Source organism: Ambystoma mexicanum, chromosome 4p (genome assembly GCF_040938575.1).
Source record: "Ambystoma mexicanum isolate Mex_15411 chromosome 4p, UKY_AmexF1_1, whole genome shotgun sequence".
Classification (NCBI taxonomy): domain Eukaryota; kingdom Metazoa; phylum Chordata; class Amphibia; order Caudata; family Ambystomatidae; genus Ambystoma; species Ambystoma mexicanum.
The window spans coordinates 625,711,573-625,724,104 of NC_090927.1; the positions used below are offsets into that span (position 1 = coordinate 625,711,573).

The window sequence follows — 12,532 nt, forward strand, 5'->3', positions numbered from 1 at the left end:
CCGTAGCCCACGGATACTGCATCGAATTCAACGGTTCCCCAACATACAGACCCCCGAGGGGACGACGCATGACACCAGAACACCTTGCCATCCTTCTCCAAGAAGTAGAACAACTGCTGGAAAAAGGAGCCATAGAGGTCGTGCCTCTATCTCAGGTAACGGAAGGTATTTATTCAGTGTACATCCTTGTACCCAAAAAGGATCTAACCATGCGCCCTGTATTAGATCTGCGCCCAGCGAACAAGTTTGTCAAACCCCAGAAGTTTCGTATGGTGACCTTACAGGAAGTGATCAACCTGCTATCACAAGGAGATTACATGACAACACTAGACATGAAAGATGCATACTTTCATATTTTAATGTTGCCAGCGCACAGAAAATACCTCAGGTTCATGATAGAGGGCAAACACTACCAGTTCAGAGTGCTACCCTTCGGCATAGCATCTGCACCAAGGGTATTCACGAAGGTACTGGCAGTGGCAGCGGCCCACCTGCGCAGGTTGTCCATCCCAGTTTACCCTTACCTCGACGACTGGCTCATAACAGGGGATTCTTACGAAACATGCTTCTCCAATACCCAAAAGACTGTAGACCTTTTGTTCCAGCTGGGCTTCTCCATCAATGAAAAGAAGTCCAGCCTAGACCCCAGCCAGATCAAACAATTCCTAGGGGCTCTAATTCAAACAAAGGACGGCCTCGTCTTCTCCTCCAACGAGAGGGTCCAAAACATGCTGTTTCAGATCCCTCAATATGTGGCCGGTCGAGAGGTGACGGTACGCAAAGCAATGCGCTTGCTAGGAATGATGGTGTTGTGTATTTATTTGGTACCTCACGTGCGCCTGCGCCCAATGCAAGAGTGGCTCAACAGCCAGTGGTGTCAGGCCAGCGGACTATGGGACGATCTAGTGGTGGTCTCGCAGGCCTTGCTTCTCTCGCTACGGTGGTGGACAAAGGAAAACCTGGTAAGAGGGAAACCCTTTGCCACACCCGCGGCGGAAGCCACTCTAACCACAGACGCATCCCTCACAGGATGGGGGGCTCACCTATCCCATCAGACTGCTCACGGAGTGTGGACTCCGAACATAGCATCCAAACACATAATCTACTGGCGTTACTAGCTGTGTTCAAGGCGCTAAAAGCCTTCCAGGAACACCTACAAGGCAAGACAGTGATGGTCCTTACAGACAGCACCACAGCCATGTACTACATCAACAAGCAGGGGGGCACCCACTCTCCAGGACTGTCCAAACTGGCCCAAAATATATGGAAGTGGGCTCTCAAACAAGACATGTTCCTACTGTCACAACATGTACCAGGGGAACTCAATCTGCTGGCAGACAAACTCAGCAGAGATTTCCCCCTACCCGAAGAGTACGAATGGCGACTGCACAAAGACATCGTCTTCAACGTCTTCACGCAATGGGGATTCCCAGAAATAGACCTGTCCGCAACCCTGGAGAACTCACAATGCCAAAGTTACGCCTCCAGGTACCCCCAGAACCAATCCAAGGGGGAACGGTCTGTCGATTCAATGGTCAGGGAAATTTGTTTCCCCCGACTCCCCTTCTCAACAAGGGGATGCACAAGATGCACCAGGAACAAGTGACCATGATACTGGTGGCCCCAGTGTGGGCCCGACAGCCATAGTTCGCTCACTTGATGGAGATGTCTCTATCTCCCCCAGTGAAACTCCCCTGCCCGTACAACATGCTGTCACAAGACAAGGGCAGGACTCTGCATCCATGCCCCCAGAACATGAACTTAGCAGCCTGGCTCCTGAGATCATAGAATTTGGACATCTACAGCTCCCGCAGAGATGCATGGACATCCTCAGGGAAACAAGAAAACCTAACACTCGCCACTGCTATTCTAGCAAGTGGAAGAGATTTGTCATCTGGTGCAGAGGAAAGAGCATCAACCCGATTGACTGCTCTCCCACACATATTGTTCTATAACTGACCCATTTATTGGACTCAGGTCTAGTGTTCAATTGCATTAAAGTCCACCTAGCGGCACTTTCTGCATACACCACTTCCCAACTCAAAGTGTCGTGGTGGAAGATCCCTGTTATAAAGGCCTTCATGGAGGGAGTAAAGAGAATACACCCCCCGATAGCTGACCCAGCTCCCGGATGGGACCATAACGTGGTACTTACCAGACTCATGGGCTCACCATTTGAACCCATGCACAAAGCATCTCTTAAACACCTCACTCTTAAGACTGCTTTTCTAATAGCTATCACCTCCATCAGGAGAGTAAGTGAACTACAGGCTCTTTCTGTTCTAGACCCCTTCGTTACAGTTCAGAGATAAAGTGGTTCTACACACGCACCCAAGGTTTGCTCCGAAATTCATATCGAAATTCCACGTAAACCAGTCTATAGAACTACCAACGTTCTTTCAAAATCCTTCCAACTTGGGAGAAAAAAGTCTGCACACACTAGATGTGCGCAGAGCGGTCATGTTCTACATGGAAAGAACCAGACCACTTAGGAAGACTAATCAGTTCTTCGTCTCGGTGGCAGCAGGAAGAGAAGGGGATGCAGTTTCAAAGTCCACTATTTCTAGATGGATTGTTCAATGCATCACTCTCTGCTATATTCTTGCTAAGAGAGAACTGCCCTTTAAGCCAAGAGCACACTCTACTCGAGGCACAGGGGCGTCCATAGCATTCATTGCAAATGTTTCCCCTTGAGTCCTACAGCAAAGCGGCTACCTGGAGTTCTGTGCACACCTTTACAAAACACTACTGTCTAGATGCACACTCGAGATCTGACTCCCAGGTGGGACAGGCAGTATTAAGACATCTTTTCTCTACTGTTCCTTCTCATAACCCACCGCCAACTCCTGGTACTGCTCGCTAGTCTATGCACAGCATGTGATTCTAAGCAGATTAACAAACATCAGAAGACAATGCATTACTTACCGTAAAAGCATTCCTGATGGTTGTATCTGCTTAGATTCACATGCGCCCACCCTTCCTCCCCGCTCGGATGGAAGGAACATAGACTTCCTTTTATATCTCTCTTTTCTGTACTCACGCACGTCTAGAAGGCTCCCTCAGGGCAGAAAAATACAAACAGAGAGACCTCGACGCGTGAGGGATTGTGGGTACAAGGCACGTCACTATAGGGATAGTGTTTCAGACACGCCTTGTCGACGTCCCCTTTTCGACTACGAAAAACAAAATGCAATACTCCGCAGTGACCACTGGATGTCGGGCCTATGCACAGCATGTGAATCTAAGCAAATACAACCATCAGAAATGCTTTTACGGTAAGTAATGCATTGTCATTTTGTATGCGCCTACAGGGGGGCCACTGTGGACAGCAGTGGTGGGGTTCAATTGAAATAAAAAATGGTTATATAGTCTACACTGCAACTAGAGTGATTCTTCATTAAATTAGTGGTTATGTTCATCAGATACATGCATCAATCACGATATTTTATGTTGTGGAATACCAAGACAAAACTGAACACAGTCAGGTCAATTCTCAGACTGGAATATTTTACTCAAACAAGTTAAACACAAATAATGAAAACAGTGTAAAAGGCTAAACATTATAATACACCAAGGCCTTTGATAAGAAAAAACACAAAAAACACTCTTTCAAAACATAAGAAACATTTGAAAAGGGCATAGTTGGTGAAAGAGGGGAGGACAGGAAACGGATCCACATTTCATGAGGAGAGAACACAAAACCTGATTTCAGAAATGGAAAAGAAATAAATCCCGATCTCTATGGAAAGGGTAGACAAATGCCTCTAAACACTAACATGGTAAATAGATATCCATGTGAAAGTCTGGTTGGAGAACAGCAGCAGTAGTGATGCTTTTTTACAGTAGATTCCTGTGCGCAGATTATAAACCATGCTTTAAAAGGGAGGCAAAGGATGTTCAGTGTGCAAGAAAACAGTAAGATGTGGTCCTTCTAATGTTCCGTCACAAATATTGTGAACATGAATCATGATAAATCATGTGGTGCGAGTCTCCTGGGATTATGTGGATGCTGCATATTGGAAATTGTATGTGCACCCCAAAATAAAAATGCTTGGGGCTCATGTGTTATGTGCATGGAAGTTGGCACCACGTGCAACGCCACCAACAGTTAATGAAACCTCGGCTTTGGCCGCAGGGTCAACTCCACATGTTCCAGTTCTACCATCTGACAATATCCAAGTTATGAAAGTTATCTGTGATCTATGCTACCAATCTCTAGCTGTGGGATGTTGTGTAACTAAGGATTGGGACAGGTTAATACCTCAACAATGATTTTACCCGGGCTGCACCCTTTTTTGGCTTATATGTGGTGTTATATCTTTACTGCATCTGTGAGTGGTGGTTGTGCAGAATCAACACAGAGTTTTCAAATACCTGCAGCACCGGAACACTCTATTTGAAGGGTCACTAGAAATGGTAGAGAGCAAGGCATGTCGCATACCAATTTGCTATGCAATTATGTTGGTTTGCTAATTAAATTGACTCTTGTATAGCAACGTTAGCTATTTAAGTTACCCTGTTCAGTGAAAGGACTGTTCACCCTGAATTCCTCTCTGGCTCTCCCTACTCTCTTTTCTGTTCACTGCATGTTCAAAGGGGCTAACGGAGAGAGGGTGCAGTAGTAATCATCTCCTTCACTCTTAAGTGCCAAAGGGATGTGTGGGAGTGCTAGGCAAGATTTTCATTCTCAAACAATTGAAAACCTGAAGTAATCTGGTTGATACTTTTATAAAGCTAAGTCTATCCTCTTTGGCAAATACCAGTATCTGTAACTTAAAAGCAATCAAGCAATGTCATTCCTAATAATTTAAGGTGATGCATAACAAAGGTATTGCTACTGTAAAATACTGCATTATATCCATGGTTTACAGTAAAGTTTAGGTTGGTGTATCTAAATCTCATAATGTCAACTAGATTTCTTTAGCTGGGGAAGATGCAGCGCATTGAGTGAACACTTTTGAAACTGCACATGATCGAACAGCCAACTGCTTTTAAGGCCAAATCTAGTTCTATGACCAGCTGGTAGCATTTATCTATCCAACTGGTGCTCAACGGATGCGTGTTTTATTAGTTACCCTGAAAGTGAGATGGCACCAAACTTCAACATTCCACCTAGTTTGACCAGTTCTCTGCCTGCTATGCCATCTACTCTTCCTAGTCTCAAAGGAATGATCAAAGTTCCATCCATGCTGTACATCGACACATCTACTGCAATACCACACACTGTAGTTAGCCTCCAGAGCTCCCTTTGCTCTATGATTATGATTGCGTTATGTGTGTATTGGAAATTGCGTGAGCACCACAAAAGAAAATGCTTGGGGCTCATGTATTACGTGTATGGAAATTGGCACTACATCCAGCAGCTGATTTCACCAGTGCGACCCCACCAACACTTAATGATCCCTCGACATTTGGGCAGCTGTCTCCACTCCACATGTTTTAGTTTTACATGCTGCTAATTTCTAAATTATGAGGGTTATCTGTGCTCTATGCCACAAATGGGATTTTATGGGAGGTGGTGCAACTAAGGTTTGGGATAAGTTTAACTGAATTGCACATTCATTGTCATACTTATTTTATTTAAGTGGCAGTTTTTTCCCCCATCTACTTTAAAAAAACAAAAAGATTGTGTACATAGACGAAACATGGCATTAGACATAACATTATTTATATGTTTGGTTATACAAATTTAGAATATCTTAGAAAGTCACACTGTGCATATTCTTACTGGGTTGTTGATGTAAACATCTGTAGATGTTTTGGGTAAGCAGATAGTGTCAGTAAATATTTACAGCTTTATTTGTAGAGTTTCCTCAGAGTGCATTTGTTTTATTATTTAGAGCCAACTTTTTGATAAAGTATTGTTTACTCTCTTACAAATGTTTTTTTGCAGATTTACGAACAACTATATTTGTAACTATTATTTATACGCATATTACTTTTCAATAAACAATTAAAACATGCCAGGAAAGAAATTTACACACAGGTTTGGGGAATTACTGTCTTTTCAGTCTAAGTGTGTAATATATTGCACATCTGTGTTGCAGAAAATTGTTTATCCCGGGGTGAGCATTATCGCGTTGGCTAATGCCTCGGGGCCTATAGTTACAGGTCCAACCGAGAGGTTCAGAAAGGAGGCTTTGTCTTTTTAGAGTTGTCATTTTTGTCATTTTATATTTTCCTCATCAGTTGGACATTTGAACATGTCTAACCATGAGAACAGCAGCAGCAGTGATGCTTTTTTACAGTAGATACCTGTGCGCAGACTATAGGTCATGGGTGTGTACATTTTGATGTGAATAAGCCTTTGTATAGGTTTCCTCTGTATTGACTTAATGGAACTGGATGAGGTGGTTAATCAAATTAAAGGTTGAAAACGTCTGGGAAGGTTTATTGGAAGCTTCCATCTGCAATAGCGTACAATAGGAGAAACAGAACCTTTTAAATGTCGTTCTTTCTCCAATGCTATTTGATACAGAAATACTGCCAGCTGTTAGTGAAAGTTTTCTGGGAACACCCATTCTTTCATGGAAGTAAGGCAAATATTTAGCATAGCATGGACATAACTTTCTTTAATTGCTTTTTCCTCTTAGTGCTAAGCAGGTTTCCTATAAGGTTTGAGCAAGGGATTTGCAAATTCCCTAAGCAAGTGACAATGTCCAAGTCAATTTAGAGATATCCCTGGTGTTTATTTTATTGATATGATTGGTGAAGGATGAAGTCTATAGTTGGTGTTATGTTTGTGTTTTAAAATATACAGAGCACATGTTTGAAGTGATTGTATAGCAAACTGTTCATCCTTTCCAAGTAATTGTAAGATGGCAAACAAAGATGTCAAACCTGCCTAAAAAATCATTAGTCCAAGGTGTGAGAGTCAAAGTTGTGTATTTACCTCTCAATTTGGAAGAAAATGTCAACGCTCTAGGAGTGAAGTGGGTGGGACATTGCAGATTGTTTTAATAAATGGTGTTGCCACTAAAGATAACATAACATTTGGCAACAGCTTGTAGATATTGGAACGGTGAAGTCGCATTGGTGTTTCTGTTGGAGCACAATGATTTATACAAAGGCAGTCTGACTGCACCAGACTTGTGTATGCTTGATGTTGAGTTAACAAACAAAAGCTATTTTGTTGGTGGCTTCCATTCTGATGACCAGGGATTAATGAATTTCTAGGTCCATTTTGTTTCTGATAGTATTGTAATTGGTCCCAACACATCCGGTAGCAACGTACTGGCATCCTTTCTGGGTTGACAAGGGGCACAGAACTCTCGATAGGCCTTATCTGCTTGGAGTTTAGGCCCCTAACGGCAGTGTTTTCACTAAAGCACCAGCATCGTTAGCAGGTGCTTCATTCACTCCATTCCCGTGGAGGCCTACTGGACTCCACGGGAATGGGGATGTATCATTTCCGCCATCTGCCATAATATCCCGGTGGCACCAGGAAATCGGGCGATGGAACTGGTGTTACGGCGTTGCTGGCAAATCGCCACTTATGGGCGGGCTTTACCGGCAACCCTGTAATGAGAACTAGAGTCTTGAAAGAACTGCAGTACTGCAGCACTCCATTCGAAGAGTGAAATGCTTAAGAGGATTAGAGAGGAGGGTTTTCATAAAGTGTCTACAGATGTGCCGCTCGTCTCTCTGTCAGTACCACTTGGATGAGCGAAAGGCATTTGCAGGATCTTTTCATTTCTGATGTAATGAATCTGCAGGAAGTCTTCATCCACTTTATCCTGGGGTACAAATAGTGTCTTTTTTCGGTTGCAAGATACTCCGGCATTTCGCAACTGAAAAAAGAAAAAAAAAAAGATGTCCACCATGGAAAGGGATATTAAGTCTGCTCACCCTTTCAATGGTGGCCATTTAAAACAGTAAAAATATAAACTAAACAAAGAAGATGGCCACCATGAAATGGGAGGTGGGACTACTCTTCTCCCTTTCCATGTTGGCTATTAAAAAGATAGAAAAAAAAACAAAGAAAATAGCTGCCATGGAAAGGGAGAAGGGAGTACATGTAGTCCCATCTCTCTTTACATGGCAACCACTCGGAGAACGAACACCAAGGGACGTTTCACTCCCCCACCCCATCCTCGAACAATTCCTACCCAACCCCCCCTGCCCTCACAGACAGACAACCGTGCACTTTCTAACACACACACACACTTACTCGCCCACCAGCCCTTTCTAACACACACACACACTTACTCGCCCACCAGCCCCTTCCTTCCCACGCAACAAAAACAAACACTCCTCCCCACAAACACACTTACCTTCTCGCTAGCCCCCCTCCCCTCCACGCTGCAAACTTTTCCCCACAACATACACATAGGCAACTAGGAAAGCACTTAACTCACAAAGGCAACTTCGTCTTCTCCTGCCCGTCCTGGCTGCACCTGTCAGCCCATGTGTTCACGTGTGTGCAGCCGGGGCATGACAGTTGGATTTCGAAAGACAGCTCTAAGCAGTCTGTCTAAATCAGTATTTTTTTTATTTCAGGAAAACAAAATAATTTTTCACTCCACACCCTGCACTGCAAGGTACTGTGTGCAATTGACAAAATACAGGAATTCCAAAAGAGACGCAGTCTCTCAGTCCTGGCAGTGTTTGTGACTAGATAGTTTCCCAATAACAATGACCAAAAGGCAAGGCAAGGCAAGGCAAGTGAAGCTGAAGGCTTTACCTCCCTTAAAAAAAAGGGAAAGGAGCAAACGCGAAAACTTTCCTAACAGTCCCTCATGAAGGAAGTTCTTGTCCCCACTCCTCAACCAGTGGTACCACAAAACCAACCCACGGTACCACAGATAGTGACAGCACAGGCACCACCACCTCCTCCAGCGGGAGACACAGGTTCTCAACCCACTGTGCCGTCCCCTTGTGCGCTTCCAAAGGATCCTCCTCCACCCCTACTTCCCTGTCCTCTGGATGACGATCCCATGGACAACAAAGACGGCCAGTCGGAACACACTGAGGAAGTTTCCCCTGTACATTAAAGCATTCCATCACACGGTTCATGGGCTTGTATCAGAAAGTGCATAGTTGGAGCAGGCAGTCCTTTCCTCTTTCCTCTCTAGGAAAGCGATAGAAAGGTTGTGTACACCTTCAACCTGATGTGGTGGGGGGGCATTAAAATCTGGCAAAATCCATCTTATGTACAACCGGTCACAAGAAGGTGCGTGTTGAGCCACATCCCAGATCGCTCCAGTGTAGTGGTGGCTGCTACATTTTGAAAAAGCCAAGCATTGTCTTCCTCTACTTCTTTTCAGAATCTTATGGGGCATGAGGACTGCCTCCTGGATAACTCAGATAAAAAGTCTACCAAAACTCAAACTTGAACCTGAGCTTCAAGCAGGCCAACACAGAAGCGATAATGTCAGATGAAAATCTTAAGTTCTGGAAAGAGCTGGGCGATCACTTTCTTCGTCCTTCTGATTTTCAAGCGGGGTTCTACTTGGGTGTGGCAAAAGCTCACCAAGCAGTATAGGACCTTATGGAGGCCTCCTATCACCACCTGGACACAGCTGCTCTCGTGGTCTGGCCGTAGGTGTGTCTTTTAGACTGCAAACGCTGCTCAGTCACCAAATTCCAACCAGATGTGCAGGAGTGAATCATGGATCTGCTGCGTGACATGATGGAACTATTCAGCCCTGATACAAACAAGGAGCTGAATCAAAAGAAAAACAGTACACAAACAGTGAAGTCTTTAGCATCTCTAACCAAGCCCCCCGCAAAGCCAAGGCCTTCGGACCTTCAGACCTTCAGACAGTCATTCACTGCCTGGAGTTTAGGATGCTTTAATGTCTTCAGTTTCCCATGCAAAAAGCAAGCACATCAGTCACCCTGGAGATTCTTCTTCCAGCACTCCCCACTCCAGAAACGAAGTAGTCGAAGTGACTTAAGAGTGCACATCCACAGCTCACCGGTTGGTGACAAAGCATGTAATCTTGCTCAATGATGGAACATACCAAACGACAGCTGGCCCCTATTGGTGGTACACAAGGACTATCGCTGCCTCCCCTCATTCCACCCCCCCCCCACCCCACAAAAAGGCTCAGGCTCCCTCTCGTAGAAGATGCACAAGCTGTTGCTCATAGTGGCAATAGAGAAAGTTCTGTTTTTGGAGGAACTCCAGGTTCTTTACCATTCCAAAGAATAGCAAGGCTGGCCTGTGGATTGTACTAAACATTTACCCCTTCAATCTTTTCTTACCCATGAAAAGTTCAAGAGGGTTATGCCTGCCCTTATCCGATCATCCCTTCAGCCGGGGGACTGGCTGGTAGCTGTGCACCTGCAAGATGCATATTTACATGTCCCTGTTTGGCTTTCCCACAGCTGTTACCTGCGGTTCTCCAAAGGTCATGACCACTATCCGTAGAAAGTCTTGCCTGTTGCCTCAGTTCAGCCCCAAGGGTCTTCATCAAGCTTATGGCAGTGGTGGTGGCATTACCACACCTGAAAGATATTTACCTGTTTCCCTCTTCGGACAACTGGTTAATCGGAGCACAGTTCCCAGTTACAAGCCTCTTCCCACCTGCAGCTACTTCTTGGCCCGATGTATTCATTAGGTCTGTCAGTCAATATAAAGAAATGCACCCTCATTCCAATGCAGAGGTTTGAGTTCATAGGATTCCTTTGGGCTTCAACATTAGGCAAAATCTTCCCTACAGAAGTACGAATAAACAATGTTTTGGAGACGGTAGCCCCATTTCTGTCTCATTCACAAACAACCGCCTGGTGGTTTCTACGTCTGTTGAGTCAGATAACCTGCGTTTTGCTAGTGCCCATGGCCAGATTGCAGATTCGCTGCACCCACCTGTTTATAAATGAAAGGTTTTCATTGAAAACTCATCTCAGTATGAAAAACTACCAACCCAAAGATCTTCTCCTGGCCCCAAAAAACAGGCATTTGAAAGCTTGCAAAAAGTCAAGTTAGACCATGGCACCGGCACAAAGCAACTGGAAGGGCATTTCAGCAAGTAACAAAAGCCCATTAAAAAGATTTGTTTGGTGAGGTGGACGAATGAAAAGAAATCCCCAAACTCGCAGATATCCCCAAACTTCTCATGCACTCTATTAATATCTATGAATAGACCAGAATAGTGAATGTGAAGTGTAAACCAATGCTATGTACAAGTTAATAAAAGGTGCCCACTTTTTATTCAGATTCTTCCATCCCTATTATAAAACTCATGGGTGGAGTAACTCATAATGCAACCTTGTACTTGCCCCATCAAAGCCCCTCCTCGCCCCCATCCAAGTTTTTCTTTACAGCAGCCATGGTGGTGTACAAATGTAGACTGAGTTGCAGGAGCGTTTTGAGGACTGGCGCACAGAGACAAATGCATTGTGTTAGCTGCCGAAGGCACTAAAGCAGTGCCCTCTCAATTACGAGTAGCCGGGACCACACTGTTTTACACCATGAAAGTCCCGCAACCACCAACATTACAAAATGTGGCCCACCTCAATAGGGGTATTTTTATTCTAAAAGTACAAAGGGCCCCAACTAGCCACCCAAATCCATACCCTCCCTCAAGATGAACAATGTTGTGAAGAAAAAACTTCAGGCTATCACCTTTATTTCCGATTTGACAACAAACAGTGTTTTTGTTGTATGTCCTTTTTTCCCCATTTGATACATGTCTACAAAACAGCCTTATTGAAAGACAATACACATGGGGTGTGGAGAGGAAAGGAGGAAGTGGGTCATGATGACTTACCAGGCCCAGTGATGTGTGAAGTGAGGTCACTTGCCTGTTTTCCCCACTCCGATTCTGTGCTGATTTCGTTAACTTTTGAAGACCTTAGTCTTACTGTTTCTAGACCTTCCCAGTAAAATGGGCTCTGCTTCGATAACTATATGACTAGTTATATGATCAAATATATACACCAGAACAATAAAAGAAATTATGAAATCTTGACCTCAATTGGGGATACATCTTCTTAAAATCCTATGCCATAGAGGTGAATTCAGAGAGCTCCAAGGAAGAGGCAAGCTCTACTTCCTAACAAACTAAAGGGCCTTTTAAGGAGGACTACCTTCCTGGACCATGGATTGTTGCAAATGAGACACTCGTACCCAGGACTCCTGTACTGAGGGTGACCGAAACCTGCAAGTGCTCTCTACAAACGTTCCTAGCTGGGAAGGACAGAAGAAAGGATTCACCTTGCCATGAGACCCTAGATGGGGTCTCCCAGCTACTGCAAATCCCAGAAAGCAGATCAAAGCCTGTCTTCTGCCTGGAAACCTTTTTGAGCCGCTACCAGTCCTATAGTGCTGCCTTTGGCACTCGCAGTACTTCGAACCTCTTACCTGCCCTTCGAGTCGACTCTACCCCATAGAGCGCATTGCCCCATCTCAACTCAAATGCGGGCTGAACTCTGTGGCAGCCGCTGACTTGCTGTATCTCGATCGCCTACTCAGTCCAGCAGAAACAGTTTTGACCTGACTTGAAAGCCAACTTGACCTGCTGGAAGCCATCGACTCCCCTTTCCAACGCCAACTTGATCCAGGAGATTCCCCGTCTGTGGCTCA

General features: G+C 44.7%; 1 protein-coding gene across 2 annotated transcripts in view; it reads left to right on the forward strand.

Annotated features, from left to right (window-relative positions):
• The window catches only part of PHF3 (PHD finger protein 3), a 909,072-nt gene that overhangs the window by 448,438 nt on the left and 448,102 nt on the right, over nucleotides 1-12,532 (forward strand). The window lies entirely within an intron of this gene.